Here is a 9,810-nt window from a genome sequence, read left to right on the forward strand (position 1 = left end):
ACTGGACGGCCTTTAACCTCACCCTGCTGTGTCGTCTTATTAACATATATTCAGGTCAGTTCACGAAAGACACAATTCTAGTCAGAGAGAAGCACAAATTTTTTTTAAAGCTGAACTGCGAGATAAGAAAATATCGTCCTCAGATAAGAGTCCTGTGTATTCTTCCTGAATGTTGGTGAGCTGTGTGTATTTCTTCCAGATCTGTGCAAAACTGCAAGCTTTCTGTAATAAAGACCGCTCACTGCTACTCTCTATCTTTGTGCAGAGTGACTGGTCTTATCTCCGCCCCCTCCCGTAATAAAGGCCGGTCACTGCTTGTCTCTCTGCTTGTGCAGGGTGACGGTTCTTGTCTCCGCCCACTCCTGTAATAAAGACCGGACACTGCTGCTCTCTCTCCTTGTGCAGGGTGACTGGTCTTGTCTCCGCCCCCTCCTGTAATAAAGACCGGACACTGCTGCTCTCTCTCCTTGTGCAGGGTGACGGTTCTTGTCTCCGCCCCCTCCTGTAATAAAGACCGGACACTGCTGCTCTCTCTGCTTCTGCAGGGTGACGGTTCTTGTCTCCGCCCCCTCCTGTAATAAAGACCGGACACTGCTGCTCTCTCTCCTTGTGCAGGGTGACTGGTCTTGTCTCGACCCACCCCTGTAGTTTCTACAGGCAGGCTCAGTATGCTAAGGGGAGGCACTGGAGCTGCAGCCAGAAGATCATGACTACCACTACATGTAGTGCAGACTACTACAGTGATTTTCAGCATCCCCATCGGCCCTCCGGGGATCAGATATGGATACTAGCACTCCAGAATGTAGAAAAGTCAATGTTTATTGACTTCACAGGTGTCACATCATCAGAGCGACGTTTTGGAACAGCAAAGTCCCTTCCTCAGGCAAAACAGATAATGACGCTGTTCCGAAACGTCGCTCTGATGATGTGACACCTGTGAAGTCAATAAACATTGACTTTTCTACATGCTGGAGTGCTTGTGACCTTTTTTTCTTTTGAACTTATATTGCGGAGGCATCCGCGGTCATTTCAGCACCCACCGTACAATGAGGGTTTTTTTATCCGGTCAGGAGTGCGATGGGTGTGTATGTTTTTTCAGATATGGATGCTGACATTGTGCCAGGCTGGACCTATGTAAGGGTCTATAAAAGATCGTTGCGGAGTTCAGAGTATCTTGTTATCTGAGTCACATTTGTCATTTTTATTTCCTTCATGTGACATTTTGTAATGTAGCCACTAGAGGGAGCTCTGGAGTCACCCTGCCTCTCTCAATGCATCTGCTGAGATCACCTATCAGCCACACAAGGAGTGCATTGTTTCCAACCATTCAAGTCCTCCGACCCCTAGGCTTGCATCATGAGAAGGAGCAATAAAACGCAACTGTTGTGTGACTCTAAAAAAGGAAGCAGAGACTGCATATGTAATAAACAAATATTCCGTTGTTTGCAGAGGCCTGTGACTTGGAGATCAGACCCGGCAACGTGGTCCATGTGGGCGCCGTGGTCACCATCACATGTAGCCAAAGGAGCAACGCCAGGCAAGGGGTCAAAATCACTAAGAGCAACGAGAAGAGATGGGAGAATCCGCGAGGGAATTCCATCACCATTAACGACACGAGCGTCACTCCGGGCAGAATTGCGTATTTGTGCAAAGACGGCGTCGACAAGCTGGTCTGTGGACACTACATAGAATTCGGATGTAAGTTCCCTTCGTAGAGCATTATTGTCACTTACTGTCTACAAATCCCTCATCACTATCATAGAGACACCTTTCTCATCCCGGGATCCGTGGAACTCCAGGGTCCCTCCAGAGGTTGCTAGTGGCTCCTTGAGCAATGAGCAAAGGTTGCCTCTCAGATGAGCAACCACTGACACCTACCATGTCATTAGATATCTGTATGGGGGGTCACCAATAGAGTTGGGCAGTATATTGGCGACCAATGTGAGGGGGCACCACACTGACCACACCAACCAATGTATAGGGACACTACACAAACCTCTACTGTATAGGTGCAATACATTACCAATGCAAGGTGGCACCATACTGACCACTAGTGGAAGGATGCATTACAGTGACCGCCAATGTAATGGAACACTACAATGGTCACCAATGTAAGGTGGCACTATACTGATCTCCAATGTGAGAGGGGCACTACACTGACCACCAAAGCAAGGGAGCACTACACTGACCATCAATGTGGGGTGGCACTGTACTGACAATCAAAGTAAAGGGGGACCACACTGACCATTATTGTAGAGGGATATTAAACTGGCCACCAATGTAAGGGGGCACTACACTGACCACCAAAGTAAAGGGGGCACTACACTGACCACCACTGTAAAGGGACAATACACTGACCACCAAAGTAAAGGGACAATACACTGACCATCAATGTAAAGGGACACTACACTGACCATCAATGTAAAGGGGGCACTACACTGACCAGCAATGTAAAGGGGGCACTACACTGACCATCAATGTAAAGGGATACTACACTGACCACCAATGTAAAGGGGGCACTACACTGACCACCAATGTAAAGGGGGCACTACACCAATTACCAACTTCCTGTAGTCCATCAGAGGAGACCTCGGGCTGGGCTGATTGGCTCACTGGATTTCTGGCAGGATCAACAGATCATTTTCTGCACTCACAGCTTTTGTAAGGCAAAGCATGGAGGAGTGTGCGGATATCGGGGAGATGTACTCAATAATGTTTGTAAGTAAATTTCTCCCAGGCATACAATTTAATCCCCGCTTTTCAGTCCCTCCAGATCCACCCAGAAACATCTCATGTGAACAGGAAGGAGAATCCGGAAACATTTCCTGCTCGTGGGTGCTGGAGAGACATAGCGGCATCCCAAATAACTGTACCTTGCACTTACAGTTGAGTATCTGTTTCTATATCGCATTCATTTATGTACAGTGCAGACAAAGTCTCAGTGATGGCCAATAGATGGCGCTGAGGAGCACAGGAGACAAGTATATATTTCCTGTACTCCCCAGCTCCATCTAGTGGCCATAATGTAATATTACAACACACTACATTTGAACTGGAAAAACGGATATTAAGAACATTTGTTTTTGGCATTATTCACCCAGAATAAACATTCACAGATATGCACAGGCCGTATTTACTGTCATACCACTGTATTCTATTTTTAAGATTGTAATTATTTTTAAAGCTGAAGTTTAATCTGGACTGGGGAGGAAACGGTTAGATGATGCTGGATGTCCCCCATCCCAGGGAATGAGGCGGGCTCTGTCTGATTGGGTGGAGCCTCTAATGCACACTGTACAATGTTTATGTATTACAGGATGAGTCCGTACAATATTACGAAGAGTGTTTCAGGCAGCTGCCAGGCTGGGACCAATACGCTGACCCTGCCTGTGGCAGCCATTCCTAATGGTGAATACATGGCTGCGGTGGTGACCTCCAATCAGCTGGGGACAAACACTTCACAGTTCTACAACTTCACTTTCTATGATATAGGTGGGTGGCAATCGGTGGGATGCTTGAGTTTTTATACCTACTTTTAGTCCTAAGTTTATATGGTTTTTCCTTGTGATGTCTTCACTGGGCAGTTGAAAAGACCTAGGGATAGGGGAAGAGGTATCGCAAGTCTCTCCGCAGCTCAGATAATACACAGTTAGGGCATCTGACATGGCATTATTTTTATAAATGGATTTTGCACCCCGGCCACTTAGCTTGAGCAGCTTATCCAAGGTTCTTTTCAGGGCCATATGATCCATGAGTGCAGAAAAAAGAAATGGTGCCTCTATGAGAGGCGGTGCTGTTCAGTCGTTCCTAAGATAAGTATATAAAAAGAAGATGTAAATAAAACAGTACTCAGGGCTCTGCATTTGGGAGGTGCTCTCTGGCTTGTATGTAATGCTCACTTTCATTTCTCTGTATGGACCTTTTGTGGTCAGGAGTCAACGCTCGTTCTCTGAGAGACCTCTTTATAATTTCCTGTTTCTGGCCACACCTGTGTTTTTTTATTTTCACAGTAAAATTTTACTTAAAGGGGGGTTTCTTGGAGCCCTGCTTCAAAGCCCATTTTGCAACCCCGAAGTCTACCTATGGCAGTTAATAGGTAACTGCGTGAGTTGAGGTTCCTTCATGGACTTCATGGTGTACAAGATGGTGGCTGCCCTGGGTGAACCGGAGAGAACATTGATACATGCTAACCATAGTAGGATGACGCGAAAAATGCTGGCAGAACACCTGCACCGGATGGATTAATGGATCCCACCATCAAGGTGGACGGTTGAAGCATCTAGAAATTTCTTCCATGGTAGACCTCCAAAATTCAGAGAGTAGGTGGTTTGGTAGCATCACATTCAAAAGCCACTTAAAGTGACACTAAACTCCGGAGTTAAATCTTAAGAATGCATTCAAGCCTAACTATTAACAACGATGTATCTTATTTGTTACATAGTTATATAGTATTTGAGGTTGAATAAAGACACAGGTCCATCAAGTTCAACCTTTGTGTGTCTGTGTGTGTATATGAGTCCCTGTGTGATGTAGTTTTTACCTGTACCTGTACCCCTGTATGTTACGGTCTCTGAGGAAGGCATCTAAATGATTTTTGAATGATTCAATACTCTCAGCTGATACCACTGCTTGTGGAAGAGAGTTCCAAAATGTAACCTTCCTAACTGAAATTGACCCCCTCTCCCTTTGTGGTTAAATCTTTTCTCCACCGATTTTAGGTTGGTGGCCTCTAGTCTTTTTGAGGGAGTTTACAGTTTAAAGTAAAAAGTGTATTGCTGATGTTGCCATCCCCACTAAACATTTTGTTCCAGATACCGGTGCCGATACTTGGAATTTTCACAAGAACTACCAGGGTTGCAGCGGTTGCAGCGGTTGCAGCTGGGACTTGGCTCTGGCACTCCACCACTGTCCTGAAATCATTAGTCTGTATTGTTTTAGAAAAACTGTCACATGACAATAAACAAAAATTTATCAGTACTTGTATCTGTGAGTACTTGGGCTAGTATCAGGACTTGTACTCACAGAAATAGTATCGGTGAATCCCTTTATTTATATTTATAAAAACAAAATCGTACATTAAAACAGAGATGTACAAATCCCGGGAGCTCCGTGTGCTCCTTACAAATGACAGCTGCCTCCTAATTTTTTAATTTTTCTCTAGTGTAGTCTTGGAGCTGGAAAAGTATCTGTACTTGTACTTGTACCGAGTACTGTACTTGGTATCGGTGCATCCCTAATTTTGTACATCAAAATCATGCCCCCCCTTAATCGCCTCACTTCCAGCGTGAACAATTTGCGTATCGCTCGGCTTGGCCAGGACACAAATGATTGAACCATCACTATAGCTTGCTAGAGATAAAGATAATAAGAAGTATATTTGCTGCTACTAATCTTATATATTGACATTAGAATTTCCCTTGAACTGGCAAACTTCCGCAGTTGACTCTGAAGCACAATAGATTTGTTTTTCTTTTTCCTTCAGTGAAACCAGATCCACCAACCAACGTAACCATCAACTGCCACCAGACAGCGGACGAGTGCTCTGTGACCGTTCACCCAGAGAGGGACATTCAGCACACCAAGCTAAGATATCGAGTCGGCGATGGAGGGGACTGGCAAGAGGTAGTTTTTCTAAGGGAATTTGCAGAATAGAAAAAAACATAATTATTTATTGTTGTCTATTTATATATGGTGAGTAGTCTCCACCTCCAACAGTCCTCCTGTTAACGAAGACAAGACTTTCCCTGTGGATGGAGGTTATGTGACCTCATGCTGAACTTCAGGCAAACATCTAAATCTGCAGCTGAAATACATATATTGGTGCAGTTTTACCTGCTGAAGGCTTCTTTTATACTATGCATCAGCCAACACGGGGACCTGAACTTTCTCTGCTACACTTATTCCTGGTTCCAGGGGTTCCAATCCTGTGATTGACATTCAGATAAACATGGGGTCACAGATAATAGCAACATTTCAGAACCCTAGTTAGTCCCTTCATCAGGCAAAGCAGTGTCAATCACATTGCATTGCCTGACGAAGGGACCAAATAGGGTTCCGAAATGTTGCTATTATCTGTGACACCGTGTTTATCTGAACCTCAATGAAGGACGGATAATGTGGACCCCGGTGGACTGCTGACCTTACTGTTTCGTGTGGTCTTGCGGCACCATCCATTGGCACTTCAGCACCGATTTATAGTAATTAGGGATGCACCGATACCAGTTTTTCTGTATCAAGTACCGATTTATTTTTTTTCGGTACTCGCTGATACCTAATACCAGTACCGGAAGTCCCATTATGGAAGGTGTAAAGTCTCTCCACTCGGCTTCCCAATTAGCAAGAAAGCTGTCTGCATGCTCCCTCATCACCAGGTGACGAGAAAGCATGGAGCCGGCTTTCTGGCCAATCAGGAAGCCGGGCAACACGTCATTACACGGCGCCTGGATTTCTGATGCCCTATTCTTCCTCGTCACCAGGTGATGAGAGACGGGCAGTGTGTAATGACTTGCTGCCCGGCTTCCTAATACCGGAAGTATCGGGCCAGGCATCGGAGCATTTCGGCGAGTACGAGTACTCACCCAAATACTCAGCATCGGCACCAATACCGATACTAGTATCGGTGCATCCCTAATAGCAATATGTCGGTCTGTAGTGTGAAATTTCTAATACCCAATCCTGTGATTGGACAGTTAAGGTACAGTAGGAGACCTATGAAGTCAGCAAGCATGGAATGTGTCAAGGCAGATGTTGATTGTCCATGACTTCACAACAATTCACACCTTCAGCCATGTAAATAGAAGGATTGTCATCTATGCAGGCTGTCTGACACCAAAGATGGGATTATGTACCCAGAACAGAATGGTTCCACAACTTTCTCCTCCGATCCTGTTCTTGGACAATCAATATCAACCTTGTCTGTGAAGGTTCTCAACCTTCAACCTTGACACATTCCATGGTGATGGGTTTTTTAAGGCAGTGGTTCTCAACCTGTGTAACCTCAGGACCCACATTTGCCCTTGGTCATTAAGTCACGACCCAAGTCGCACTGCAATGGAACGCATAGCATTAGGGTACCGCACGTTCCAGTTCGGGTGTACAAACTGTGGGTGGGAGGGACGTTTGGGGTACCATTCAAATGCATGGCAATGCATCACACCACCCACAACAGAATGCATGAAAGGTGCAATTGCGTGGTACAGTGCGTTAATCGCACGGTATTATGCAATTAGTGCACTGTACTAGTGTGAACAGGCCCTCAAAAACACTGACACAATCTGACACACATACACAATCCAACATTTTTTTTATTGAATTACATTTTTTTTAAGGTCCACACAGTCTTCCTACTTTATGAGAACTGGAGTGGATCCTCAGCCTGGGGTCCAGTGTGGGCTGCTGTGCTGTGACGAAGCTCCATCCATATGTCCATTGCTTGTACAGCTCCCTTGCGTGTCTTATATAGGTGCCAGAATGTGGTATCCAGAGCCAGAATGTGATATCACCATGGCACCTCTCCAGGACATGTGAGGGAGCTGTAAACAATGCTTGCATGGATGGAGTTCCCTCCCAGCCATAGCTCCATCTCATCCCACCTCAAGCTGACACTTGGCGACGGACAGTGTATTTTGAATGGCTGCTTGGCGTGAGAACTGACAGTGCTGCGCTAGGGGGAGGCAGAGAAGCCTCTCACCTAGAAAAGTGGAAAGCAAGTGGCAACCCACTGGAAACATGGTCGCGACCCACTTTTGGGTCACGAGTCACGACCCACCAGTTGAGAACCAAGGGTTTAAGGTATCTGAGCTTCCTGTGTGGATATAAATGCCGGGGGTGTTCCTAGCATTCATTAGAACCGAGGAAGTTGTTTGGATAAGATATAAAATGTCTTCAACATTACAGAACGTCTAATTGAATGTGACCAACTACCACTAGCTAGTATTCCATGTACAGGCACCTGTCCTTAAAATAAAAAGTTTCTTTATATACACAGGTCAGGTGTCCTGATCCCATACTCTTCTCCAATAGCTAGGACATGCACTCTGTAGACCTTCTGGAGTTTGGACAGGCAGCACCAATAGTTCTGAGGTTACTACCGGTGCTGCCTGATGCACACAGTCATATCAAACCATAGTGAGGGCTGAATTTGCCTGAACTACTCAGACAAATGATAGGCAGCACCATCAGCAAACACATAGTAGAATGTGCTGCCTGCCCAGACTCTACTATGGAAGGATGTGAAGAAGGGCCATGGTGGTCATAAGAACTGGACAGGCTGCTATGAGGGGAAGTTATATCTCTATAGACAACTGATAACCTCTGTGCCAATATTTACTTCTAGGCAGAAAACCCAATCAATGGAAGCTTCACCCTCTATCACCTCCACCCAGTGACCCAATATCACTTCCAGGCTGCCTGCAAATACCGGTATGAACGTGGAACATGGAGCAACTGGAGCCAACTGGTGACCTGGGAGACACCAGAGAGCAGTGAGTGCATTTTTATTTTATATGCAAAGGTGTGAAATATACCAGGTTGTTTTCAGCCAGTACAATAAATGTTACAAAAATGACAACCCTGTGATATATATTTGGTGGCTGCCTAATTAGGAACGCCTACTTCTTAAAGTGCAGTTCTCATGAGATATAGAGGGGAGATACCATTGCTTAACTCATCCTGAAAAAAAAACGAGTTTCATCGCTTTTCTGCTGACCCGCTGGATTCAACAGTCACTGACCCAGACCCAATACGGGGGGCGAAACGCATCAGTAGAAAAGCTAATTAAGGTGCCTAGAAGTCTGCCGGTATAATAAAGTTGTTTTTAGCTTAATGGAAGTGATGTGCAGCGTAATGCTATATGTGTGGGTTTGTTTGGCACCTGGAAATGTGAGCACATGTAGCTGAGATTGTAATAGCAGTGAACCTGGGAGGGGTATTGCATCAAAAGGGAGTATAACTTTGTCTTTGGTTACATAACAAAGTTATACAGATATCATTATGATAAAAAAAAAGCTTAGCACCAATATCTATCCCAGCTGCAAGTACTACATTTAGTAAATACCACAAAATCACACAAATCTATATCTGTGTGCCGTGCTCTGTACTGTATACATATAAACATTCATATCTTCTTATACATCAAGAAGTCTTATGTGCCAATACAATTGTGTAATATTCATAGATCTCTATACAATTCTAATCATATAGAAAAATTCTTCAAGATCTTCAAAATCACATTGATAAGTCTTTGCAGTCAGTGTAATGTGTTTAAAATGTCCACCACCAACTCTATAATCAGTTGCTGTGTGTGTAATCCTATCCTCCACAGGCTCCAAAGTTCCCGTGTTGACCCTAAAAAAAAGCCTCTCGCCTCACTGTGAGACCCCAGAAATAAGGTCTCGCAATACAGATCCCCTAATCCTCTCTATTTCAGGCAGAAACAACAACGTTGGAGGTGGACACTTTCTCCTCCGAGTCTGCGCTCTCCACCACATCCTAAAGCTCCGACCTACGTATGTTACATCATACGATGATGCCCCTGTTGAAGTTGTCATATGACGTAACGTACGTAGGGCAAAGCAGCAAAAAAAATAGCTGGGGAGGAAGGGGTTAATTCAGGCTGGTAAGGGTTAACAAATAGGTTAATAAGTGTTTGAATAGGTGTATTTTTTTTGCTTGCAACATGGCTTTACCTGACACCATATGGAGATGAAACTTCACACATTGATCTGCTATGAATAGACCAGAGAAGTTCAATGAAGCAATAATAACATGGCTACATTGTAACTCTCATTGGCACTGCAGACACTATACAGT

The sequence above is a fragment of the Nanorana parkeri genome, unplaced genomic scaffold (genome assembly GCF_000935625.1).
Source record: "Nanorana parkeri isolate BGI_ZX_2015 unplaced genomic scaffold, ASM93562v1 scaffold1028, whole genome shotgun sequence".
Classification (NCBI taxonomy): Eukaryota; Metazoa; Chordata; class Amphibia; order Anura; family Dicroglossidae; genus Nanorana; species Nanorana parkeri.